Here is an 11,418-nt window from a genome sequence, read left to right on the forward strand (position 1 = left end):
CGGAAGACCCTAGCGTTCCTTTCGTTCCAAATTTCCTAGCATATGAGCATCTGCACAGAGTTGTTGGCCTTCCTGGAGTTCCTTTGCATGCCATCATTTGAGGTCTACCATTGCTTGATAGTCTGGAGATTACTCCAGCACAGAGTCGCCCATTGTATTCCTAACCAGTCGAAGACCATGTTCCAAACTCTAAGAGTGTAAGGACATTTGAACATGAGATGAGCAGTAGATTCCGGTTCCCTTTTGCAGAGTTGGCAAAGACCGCAGTTTAGCCATCCTCTGCGAAGCAATCTGTGTGCCGTCCGTATTCTATCTTGAAGAATGAGCCAAGAAAAGAAGAATGAGCCAAGAATAGCCCATATAGTTGCTAGGTTTATGGGATCAACAAGCAAGCAAGCTCACGTGTACAATGTATGATTTCAGAGCACTAGAAAATCCTACGTACAACCAACCAAAACAATTGAGGTGTCACTGTCACACAGATAGACACAAACAACCAAGGAAAAATCCTCCCTCTGATTGCATGGCTTTAATTTGCACCAGGCATTGAAAACCATTAACCTGATTTGCATAGACAATATGCTCCCAGATTGCTTTTGGAAAGAAAAGAGAAGCGTCCAGTCTCTTCTCTTCAAGGCTAGCATAACCTTTTTATATGTAAACATTATGGAAAAAGCATGCAGATGCAGGATGTAGACTGGGAGAAACTGTAGATAGCACCACTGCACAACCACAATCATGTTTGTAGGTACTGTGCAATTCACCACTCAAAAACATTTTAAACAGAAGAAATATATATTTAGGTGGGGAGCCTTTCCTCACTGTGACCATTTCAAAAAATTGGATGAGAAGGTTAGTTAGGCAGGACAAACCCGTAGCTCAACAGGAGCTATAACTGTGCTTGAGATCGTCAAGGTCGCACAGCAGTTGATGGTAATCCACTAATTTCGATACTAAGCCTGTGCTTTTGCTCGCGGACTATTTTCTTTATCCGGAATTAACTGTCGCTGAAATGAATGTATCTAGACGTGCGCCATATATACTTCTGAGTGTAAGACAAGATTTTATCCAAATATGCAGTCAAACTAATGATTCTGCACAAGAAGATTATACTCCATCATGACCAGCATTTCCCGTCAGAGTAGTTACTAGTACGTATCATAGAGGAGGGCATCTGAGAGCAGAGCCGAGCGCATACATCCAACCCATTTGGGAAACCAACGAGATCACCAGGACCCAAGCAAGCTTATCAAATCTGCAGCTGGTCAAACGCACAGCACAAGGGTGCCCCGATTATGGCGGGAAAAGGCTAAAGAAATCACGTCCGCCTAGCATACCGACAAGATGGAGATGTTTAACTAATTTGCTACTATCATAGTGTCAGTGACTCGGTGGTCCCGTACTCGTTTGTTTGTGTGGGAGGTTAGTGTGGATGAGTAAGGATTAGTCTTCTTTAGCTTTTTTTTGTTTATTAGTAGGGACAATTCTTCTCTGGGTTAAATCGACTTGTTAATTTGGACAAGGGCAGATGGGACTAGTTAATCTATGTATGTACACTCTGTCGGGAATGATTGAGTTTAAGCCTGCTAAAGCCACGACAAGCTCGAGTAATAACCATTGCCACCTGGAATCGTTCTATTGTACTACTAGTACGTACCATGCATGGATTAGGCATCTGACATCTACATGATTAACCCAGCTACAACACGCAGTAATCATGATGATGATGCTCTGTGCGTGCGTGCAGGTTGATCCATCGAGGCTCACGTAGTGGCACGAGTGAAGATATATTTTGGTCTCAAAAGCCTCAAAATGATGAATCAAATTTCACATCTTTGGTAGTACGTGGTCAAGACAGACAGACCGACGATCCTAGCTACAGTAGCACGTGATGCTAAATTTGCAATGGAACGCAACTTTGTGTGGACGAGTTGGTGCTAATTTCCTCACCTTCTCTCGTGCAATCCACCCTAGCTAGCCATTACAGAGCGGGGATGCAGAGAGTTATTTAGCATTTTGTTTTGCAGCGACAATTCTTCTTTGTATTAAATTGACGAAGTTATTAATTTGGACTAGGACAGATGGGACTAATAAGAGATCTATGCTCTGTCAGGAATGATTAAGGTTAGGATTGTTAAATCCATGATAAGCTCGGCTAAACACTCAAGCTCCTCTTTTATTACCTTGCAAAAAAAAGGCCCTCTTTTATTTCAACCTTTTCAAACTGTTATTTTTAGAACAAAAAACTTGTGCCAACATAACAGATGCGAAGAAGAAGAAGGAAAGGCCTTGGACATGTAATGGATCCAGAAGCATGATCTCTCTGCATCCCCCCTGAACAAAACCTCCCACATCAAGCTTGATGGATTCCCCCTCTTAAACAAGAAGTTTTGGTCCGAAGTTTAGCTGGTATGTTAATTCGCAAACACCGAGGGAAAGTTTTATTTGCAAAGACTGCTTCCTTTGAGAAAATATCTGATCCACAAGTTGTTGGGACGTTGGCCGCTCGTTTTGCATGCGAGCGCTGTGTAGGCTGGCTATTTTATAGTCATCTTTGCTTCTGATTATCTGAACTTTGTAAGCAAAATTGAAGGCCCAGGAATACTATCAAATCTTGGGTCGTTTCTCTATCTCTTTCGGGTGTTTGCATGTTAGTGGATCTTGTAACAGCGAGTAGGCAAAGCATTACACGTTGGAGCGAAGTGCTAGTACTCTCTCCGTTCTCTTATACAAGGTCACTATGAAAAATACATTTTGCATCTATAGAAGGCCAATAACAGTAATCGAGGCAACATTTAATGATGCTTTCTCGTAGTAGCAACTTGTTTAAACTTGCATGCATGTAGTCAATGACATTGTGCTAGTACTTCCTTCTCATTTCTCTGTTGCATGTATGCGGGCATATTAATAATCCCGATTAATGAGAAAAAAGTTGACTTGCAAAGCAGTCATTAAATTTTGCCTTAGTACCGTCATGATTAGCCGGGCTAGCAGTAGCACACCCAGCAATGATGATGGTGGTGTATTCAGGGCGTGCATGCGATGCGCGCAGCCTTGTCGATCCATTCCAGGCTTTGTGGGACGAGTGATGAAAAACAGGGAGAGCATCATCGATCCAAGTAGCACTAGCAGGCAGCTGCTAGTGCTATCAAACAAATTTCAACGAAATGCAACTTTGTCTGGACGCTCGTTTCAAAAAAAAAAAAAAAAAACTTTGTCTGGACGAGTTGGTGCCAAGCTCCGCACCTTGTCTCAGGCAGTAGTCATTAGTTAGAGAGCGTTTGCTTGCTTGGTCGTGTGTTGCGTGTCTACGTGGTGGTTGTGCGAGTGCGAGTGCGAGTGCGAGGCGTTGGAGCCAACACGTACCGTCGCGACAAAAAGGCCGCCGCCGAGAGAGACGCGAGTAGATGTCGACGTCTCTCGCACCAACCAACGTCACTCACTTGCTATCCTTTTGATTTCTTTACGTACAACCACTTTGTACTCGTACGTAGGCGCAGGTGGTCAAGTCCAAGCCCGACCGGAAAGTGCTGTGGTGTGCATGCTGCCGTTGCGAAATCTTGACCAGCCGACGCCGTCCCGTTCCGACCAGGCTGTCTGTGCCTGCAGTCTGCACTGCACCCGCCCAGATCTACGTCTACAGGCAGCACAAATTCTCACGTATCTTAGAAAAAGGAGCACGAAGAATCACGCGTTGAGGGAAGAGTGTGGTGGACCGGCGCCCAACCATGCATGCATATCGTCGCCACTGCCAACTGCCGGTGCATTTTGATGTGCACTCGAAAGGCTGCTGCTAGGTGCCGTTGTTGAAACATGCTAGCTAGCTGCAGCGCGTGAAACCGTGAGAGTGGACCATCCATCCTACTACAGCGTGTGTGTATCCGGCTCCAGCGGCAGGCAGCACATGCACACCTCCTCTTCAGCCCTGGGATCATCGCTGGGACTGGATCACTGGAGCTAGAGCTGGAGCACCACCACAGTGCACACACACCAGCGGCACCTAGAGTGGAGGTAGAGCTAAAAAAGGGGGCACTGCAGGGCCGAAGATTTGATAGTATCTTGGATGATGGCCGGCACTTATATTTACTGCCCAAATCCACTCTACTTATACATGGATGGCACTTATATTTACTGCCCAAATAAGCGCCATCCACTGCAGGGCCTAGCCATCAATGTATCCAAACACTAGATTAGACCTCGCTACAATGTATTACACCAATATGTGGTGTTTTCTGCAACAAACCCGTATAGTAGGTGTTTTGTGCAACACTGACCCCAATAAGTGGTGGTTTGTGAAATTCCCTCAGCTGCGGTGTGGTGATCTGTTTGTTCATCTAGCTAGAGTCCAACTAGTAGAATCAATCGCCTTGCCCTGTCCCCTGACCACCACCACCATCCAATGCTGCCTCCACTCCACTCCACTAACCTGGATACATCTTCTTTCCCTGCCCCTCACAATATACATCTTCCTTTTTCTTAAGCCTGAAGATGCTCTTTCTATCCATGCATGATTGAGATTATCATCTCTTCTTTGTTTGGACATCCAGTGTCGTTCATGCAAACACCTCATGATTCAATGCTCATACAAGCTCTACCAAGCTAGCTTTTCTTTTTAAATGGAGGAGGACCCCCGGCCTCTGCATCTGGACGATGCATGCAGCCACTTTATTAATTATTCACACAAGACCTTATAAAGTCATACAACAATAAGACTGAAGCCCTGAAGAAATCCTCATAGTACACTTCACTGGAGAAATCCTGATTGATTGATTCTACAATCATACTCCAATTACAAACGCTGATACACATTGTGAAAAGGGCAGTCAACAGAACCAATCATGAACCAATCGAGCCAAGGCACCAAAGAACAAAATTGCTCATGTTAAGCTGCCACAAACTACTAGGTTCAGCCAACACGAGGGCACACGTTAATTCCACACAAGTTTTTCAGCTGAGAACAAACTGAAGCTCTACTCTCTTATGTACTACTCCCTGAAATACTTGTTAAAGAAATGGATACAAATGGATGTATTTTAAAACTAAAATACATCTAGATTTATCCATTTCTCGGACAAATATTTCCGGATGGATACATCTAGATTCATCCATTTCTCGGACAAATATTTTCGGATGGATACATCTAGATTCATCCATTTCTCGGACAAGTATTTCCGAACGGAGGGAGTACATCACTTGGTTCAGTGCACACTAGAGCCAAGAAACTCAACCAGAACAACAGCAGCTTACTATGAGGTGTTAACAACCCACGCGCTCCCGAGCTGAAAAAGGCTCTTGCTCATGTGTCCGCCCACGCGCTCCCCGCTCGTCGTGCCCGCGCCGGCGGCGCCGGCCGAGCCTCCCTGCTCGGACTTGGGCTTTGCCTCGTAGTTCATGCCCCTGCCGCCGCCTCCTGCTGGCGGCCCTGCGGTCGTCCCCGCCCGGCTGGCGCTGCCCCTGTGCCCGCCGCCCCCTGCTACCTCAGATCCAGCTTCGCTGCCGGCGGCCCGTGGCGGCCCGCCCTCCACCGGCGCGCTCGTCCCCGGCTCTCTGCTGCTCGCGACGTCTTCGTGCCAGGCCCTGGCGGATTCGGGGCGCGCCACTCCTTCTGCAGCTGACTCGGGCATTCAAGATCTGGTGGGTGCTGCTCATCACTGCGGGGATGCGGGGCAGCTGGCCTCCTCCCTCCCTGCCTCTGTCGCGCCTTCAATGCCGGTGGCGAGGTCGACGGGCGCGGGGCGCGATGCTGAGGTGACCGGCGGCTGGCAGCTCGTCGTGTCATCTAAAGGCCCGCGTCGCCCGGCTTTGGCCGCCCCCGCATTCAAGCCGGCGCCCATCCCCCGCTGGCTCCTAGACCGCTGCTGCCGCTGCCTATACCGAGGGCACCGCGCCGCGCTGTGTAGAGATCCAATCCGCTGCTCCCGCTGCCTTCAAAACGGGCACACGTCGCGGGGCTGTCGAAACCCCTGGAAGCCTTTGAGCTCACTCGACAGCCTCCCTGTTCCCCCACCTCCGCTCCGTCACCCTGCTCCTGCAGTTGCTGTTCGCGAGGCGCCGCTTCGCCCGGGCCGTGGTTGGGAGGCCCCTCGCCCGCCCCCTCTGCTGCAGCTCCACGCCAACCCCGCCACCATGCCTCGTCGTGCCGACGCCGTGCCATGCCTTGGCAACGCATCGCTAAGGCCAGAGGAAGATTTTGTCGTCGTCCCGGCAACACCTGAGATGCAAGCTGAAGCGGCCATCCTCTCCTCCAACTGTGATGTTGCCTGGCTTGATGGGGCGCGCCTGGATGTCTCCTGCCAGCAGGTGGCCGCTGAGCTCGCCACGGAGTTGGGCGCAAGGCACGCCGACATCGAGGTGGTCAAGCACTACCCGGAGCAGTTCTTTGTTCGATTCACGCATCAACACCACTGCGCCGACGCCGTGTCCCGCGGCCATCTTCGGGGCGCCGGCCACCGCATCTACGTGCGCGAGTGGAGGCTCGAGGCGCACGCAGACAACGAGGACCAGCTCCACCACGTTCGCCTCTGCTTGGAAGGCGTCCCGCTGCACGGCTGGAACAACTACATCGCCACCTTCCTCATCGGACGTGGGTGCTCCCTCGACTACATCGAGCAGCGGTCGCTCCGCAAGGAGGACACCAGGGACCTGGCGCTCTGGGCGTGGACGTCGAACCCCAATGCCATCCCCAAAGTGAAGTGGTTGACGCTCCCTGCCCGTGGTCACCGCCGCCGTGGGCGACGTGGCCTCCGCCATCGCGTCATCATCCATCTCGACCTCCACGAAGATCACTCCAAGGCCAGGGACGATGACGACAACCCGCCTCCTCCGGAAGTGAATGAGTTCACCTGGTACAGGAAGGTCGTCGACGGCACCTACATCCCACGGGATCGCCGCCCGGCTCAGGGGTGCACTGAGCGCCGTGCGGATAGACGGGATGATGAAGGCGACCGCGACGGGAGGCATGGTGGGGATGGTGGACGCCAACGTGAGGGCTGGGGCGCCAAGGTCCGACGCGCCAACGCGAGGAGGGCCAGGACCGCACCAGAGACAGGTCCGGCGGACGCCGCCACGTCAGCGCCTTCGCCGCTGCTATGGCCTTCCCTCCGGTGCGCCCTGCTGCGGCTATCGTCCTGCGTGGCTCGGGCTCGGGCAGCGAGGCGCCTGTCCGCGCTCTTGAGATGCTGGACGTCCAGGAGTCTGTGCCTGCTGCTGCTCGTGGGCGCAGCCCAACACGCCAGGCGTCGCCCCGTGCCTCCAGGTGGCGCTCCCTCGAAGAGAGAACTCCTCCGGCGTCGCCCCCACTGTCTCCCACAACTGTGCTGCCGCCGAGCCCAGCCTCCAAGCGTGCTGAGGCCAGATCTTCCCCGCTGACAGGGGGGCTGCCAACCCGGCAGTGCGCGAGCTCTGCTCTCCTACGACGCTTGTACAACCTCTGGTGTCACCCTCCAGGCCCCCTGGCTTCCACTCATCGCCCACCCCGCCGCTCACCTGTGTCGGACCGCTGCGCCGCACTCCATCACCTGCTCGTGCTCATGTCGCTGACGGCTCCCCTGATGCCCTGGCGCCAATTTTTGTGGAGCGGCAGATGGGTATCCTTGCCCCACCTGAGTCGCCCCCTCCCAGGCCTCCAATGGCTCACCGTAAGACTCTGGCTGGAGTCAGGATCTCTTCCAAAGGCGGCCTCACCTTGCAGAAGATCGAGCGTGCTGGAGCCCCTGGTGTATCTTCGGCGGCCAAAGTTGCGGAGAAGCTGGTTTGCAGGACGATGGGAATCACCAAGAATGGAGAGGACGTGACAGAGGCAATCCTGGAGGAGTTCACTCCCAAGTTCAAGGATCAGCTTGCCCCTGAAGTGATTCTGGCAATGAGAGGGTTCTTCCACCTCGACGACGCGGCTGTAAACGAAGTTGAAGATTCTCTGATCGACCATGGCGGAGAGGGAGCCATGGAGCAGGCCCAGGATGGTGCTGCGAGCCAAGTCAGCCTGGGTTCGTGGCCGGCGGCGGCTTGACAACCAAGTCTGTTTGTTGGGGCACCTTTAGTTCTGATGTTAGTTTTTCTGCTTAGTATGAGGTTCAAGGGAGCTTGCTCTGGCTGGGCAATGTATGTGGGTCGTACCTGTAGTACGTGTTTATGCTGTCTTCTTGTTCCTCTCAAGTGTAGTCACTCCATGATGGGGTTTCTTCATTTTGACCACGCTCTTGTAATCTACTCCTGGACAAGTCAATGTGATGTTCCCCGTGATCCATGATGATGCCTTCCATCAACACTCTAAGATGGAACGTGAGGGACTTAAATTGCCCTGATAGAAGAGCAACAGTCAGTGCCACGATCGCTGCCTCCTCGTGCCAAATCGTGTGTTTGCAAGAGACGAAGCTCGATAATGTAGATATATTTATTGCTTCCTTCCTGGGTGGTAACAGGCTCAAAAACTTTGCGCAACGACCGGCGACGGGAACGAGAGGAGGGATTATCTTGCTGTGGGATGACAGTCTTCTTACGATCACTGACATCACAACTTCAGCCTTTTGCCTCTCTGGCAACGTTCGAATCCGTGCAAACGACGTCTGTTTCAAGTTAACATCCGTCTACGGCCCCTCTGACTCTGCTAGCAAGGATTCTTTCTTTGCCGAGCTGGTCTCCCACAAGCCAACGGCGGGTGTTGCTTGGCTGGCCTTTGGAGACTTCAACCAAATCTACCGTGCACGTGACAAAAATAAGAGAAATGTGAATCGAAGTAGGATCAACCGGTTCCGTGCAACTCTGCAATCGTGTGAGCTGAAGGAAATCCACCTTCAAAATAGGCGCTTTACTTGGAGCAACGAGCGGGACAACCCAACTTTATGCAAGCTGGACTCCTTCTTTTGCAACGCGGACTGGGACATGACTTTCAACACGCATGTGTTGCATGCTTTGTCGTCTTCCCTGTCCGACCATTGTCCCCTTTTGCTTGCCGATGACAAGGGGCCGAGAAGACCACGGTCTGTCAAATTCGAGAACTTCTGGGTTTCTTTGCCCGGTTTCATGGAGGTGGTTCAAAAGGCATGGGATGAGCGTGTGAGTCACACGGAGCCGTTTCTCATTCTGCACAATAAGCTCAAAACAACCGCGTTGCGACTGTCCGAATGGAGCAAGAAGTTATTCTCCAGTGGTTCAACTTCATGCTGCACTCCTCATCATCCTTCGGTTGGATATTGCTCAAGAGGAAAGATCTCTCTCCCCGGAGGAGCGCAACCTTCACTCCAGGCTCAAGCAGAGGGTTATTAGTCTGGCGGTGCTTGAGCGGACGAGGAAGCGCCAATGCGCCAGGATCACCAACTTGAGAGAGGGCGACGCCAACACCAAATTCTTCCACCGCCGCAATAACGCCCGTAGGCGCAAGAATCACATTCATCGGATCAAGCATGCTAATGGTTGGGTGACCGAGCACACAGAGAAAGAGAAGCTAGTTCATGACCACTTCTCTGAGGTCATGGGGAGGGGAAGCATGAGCAGCAGAGATTTCAATTAGGAGGAGCTTCGTGTCGAGCCTTATGATTTGCAAGGTCTCGACAACACCATCTCTGAGGAGGAGGTTTGGGCTGCCATTAAAGAAATGCCTGGGGATAAGGCTCCCGGTCCAGATGGCTTCACAGGGATTTTTTTCAAGAAGTGTTGGGGAATTATCAAACACACTGTCATGAGGGCTGTTCAGCGCTTCGACTCCCTACATACCTCCAACCTACAGTGGGTCAACTCCGCCAATGTGATCCTCCTGCCAAAAAAGGATGGGGCAAAAGGCATCTCTGATTATAGGCCTATTAGCCTTATCCACGCCGTCGCCAAAATTATTGCCAAAGTTCTCTCGCTTCGTCTTGCTCCCCACATGGATGACCTTGTCTCCAACGCTCAAAGTGCCTTCATCAAGAGACGAAGCATCCACGACAATTTCATGTACGTCCGGAATCTTGCCCGGCGTCTGCATAAGAGAAAATCTCCCGCCCTCCTCTTCAAGCTGGATATAAAAAAGGCCTTCGACTCGGTCAAGTGGGGATACATTCTCGAGCTTATGCAACATTTGGGGTTCCCCCCTAAATTTAGGGCTTGGATTGCGGCGCTTCTATCCTCATCTTCGTCAAGAATCCTATTAAACGGCGTGCCCGGCCCTCCGATTTGCATGGGAGTGGATTCGGCAGGGGGACCCCCTATCCCCCCTCCTTTTTGTCCTGGCGATTGATCCCTTGCATAAGATTCTGGACCTAGCCACTCGGAAAGGGCTTCTTCACAAGCTTCGCAGTCGGGGTGCCATCATGAGAACCTCCCTATATGCGGACGATGCGGCGGTCTTCGTGGCGCCAATCAAGAGGGACATTGACAATCTTGCTGCTATCTTGCGGGGCTTCGGTGACGTGACGGGCCTATGCACCAACTTCCAGAAAAGCTCGGTCGTACCAATTCGTTGCAACCATCTTGATCTTGAGCGCATCCTCACAAGTATGTCGGCGACCCAAGCCTCCTTTCCGGTGAAATACTTGGGCCTTCCGGTTTCGGTGTGGCAGTTGAAGGTAGTGGACTTCCAATACCTTGTCGACAAGGCGGCCGGAAAACTCGTCACTTGGGAAGGCCAAAACATCACTCCTATTGGGCGAACGACCCTTGTCAAGTCATTCATTTCCTCCCAAGCGGTGTTCTCGATCACACCTCTCATCGTGCCCTCTAGCACGCTGGATAACCTCAACAAGATTGAGAGGGCTTTCCTTTGGTCGGGTGCGGAAAGGACCACGGGTGCCAAATGTAAGGTCAACTGGAATGCGGTTTGCAGACCAAAGGAGTACGGTGGCCTTGGAGTGCTCAATATCGAAAAGTTCGCAAGGGCCTTGCGGTTACGATGGCTATGGTTTGAATGGAAGGAGCCCAGAAAACTTTGGGTTGGCCTTGGCAACCCCTGCACCGTAGAGGACCGTGAGTTCTTCTATGCATCTACGACTATCACCGTCGGGGATGGCGCCAAAACGCCTTTTTGGGACTCTGTAACACCCCGAGAATCATGCTACAGTAACCCTCTGTGATTAAGCTAATCATGTTGCTAAACAGGGCTTGCTCACATTTGAAACACATTTCTTTTCAAACTCCTAATTCAAACTTCAATTAAATTTAAAGTGGAAAATAAAAGTTTTCAAAAATTTAAACAAAAATGTTCGGGCCATGCCAGAAATTGCACTGATAATTATGATGGAGAAAACACATTTTTATAAAATACCTAAATACTTTAAAATGAAATAAAACAGAAAAGAAAATAAATAAATAAAAAAATACAACAGAAAACAGAACAGACAAAGAAAAAGAAAAAAAGGAGAAGGCCCCCCCACAGCACCCCTGGCCCAACTGGGCCGACCCCCGGCCCAGCCCACCTCTCCCGCTCGCCCCCTTCCCTGTTCCCCC

This window comes from Triticum aestivum, chromosome 1D (assembly GCF_018294505.1).
Source record: "Triticum aestivum cultivar Chinese Spring chromosome 1D, IWGSC CS RefSeq v2.1, whole genome shotgun sequence".
Classification (NCBI taxonomy): Eukaryota; Viridiplantae; Streptophyta; class Magnoliopsida; order Poales; family Poaceae; genus Triticum; species Triticum aestivum.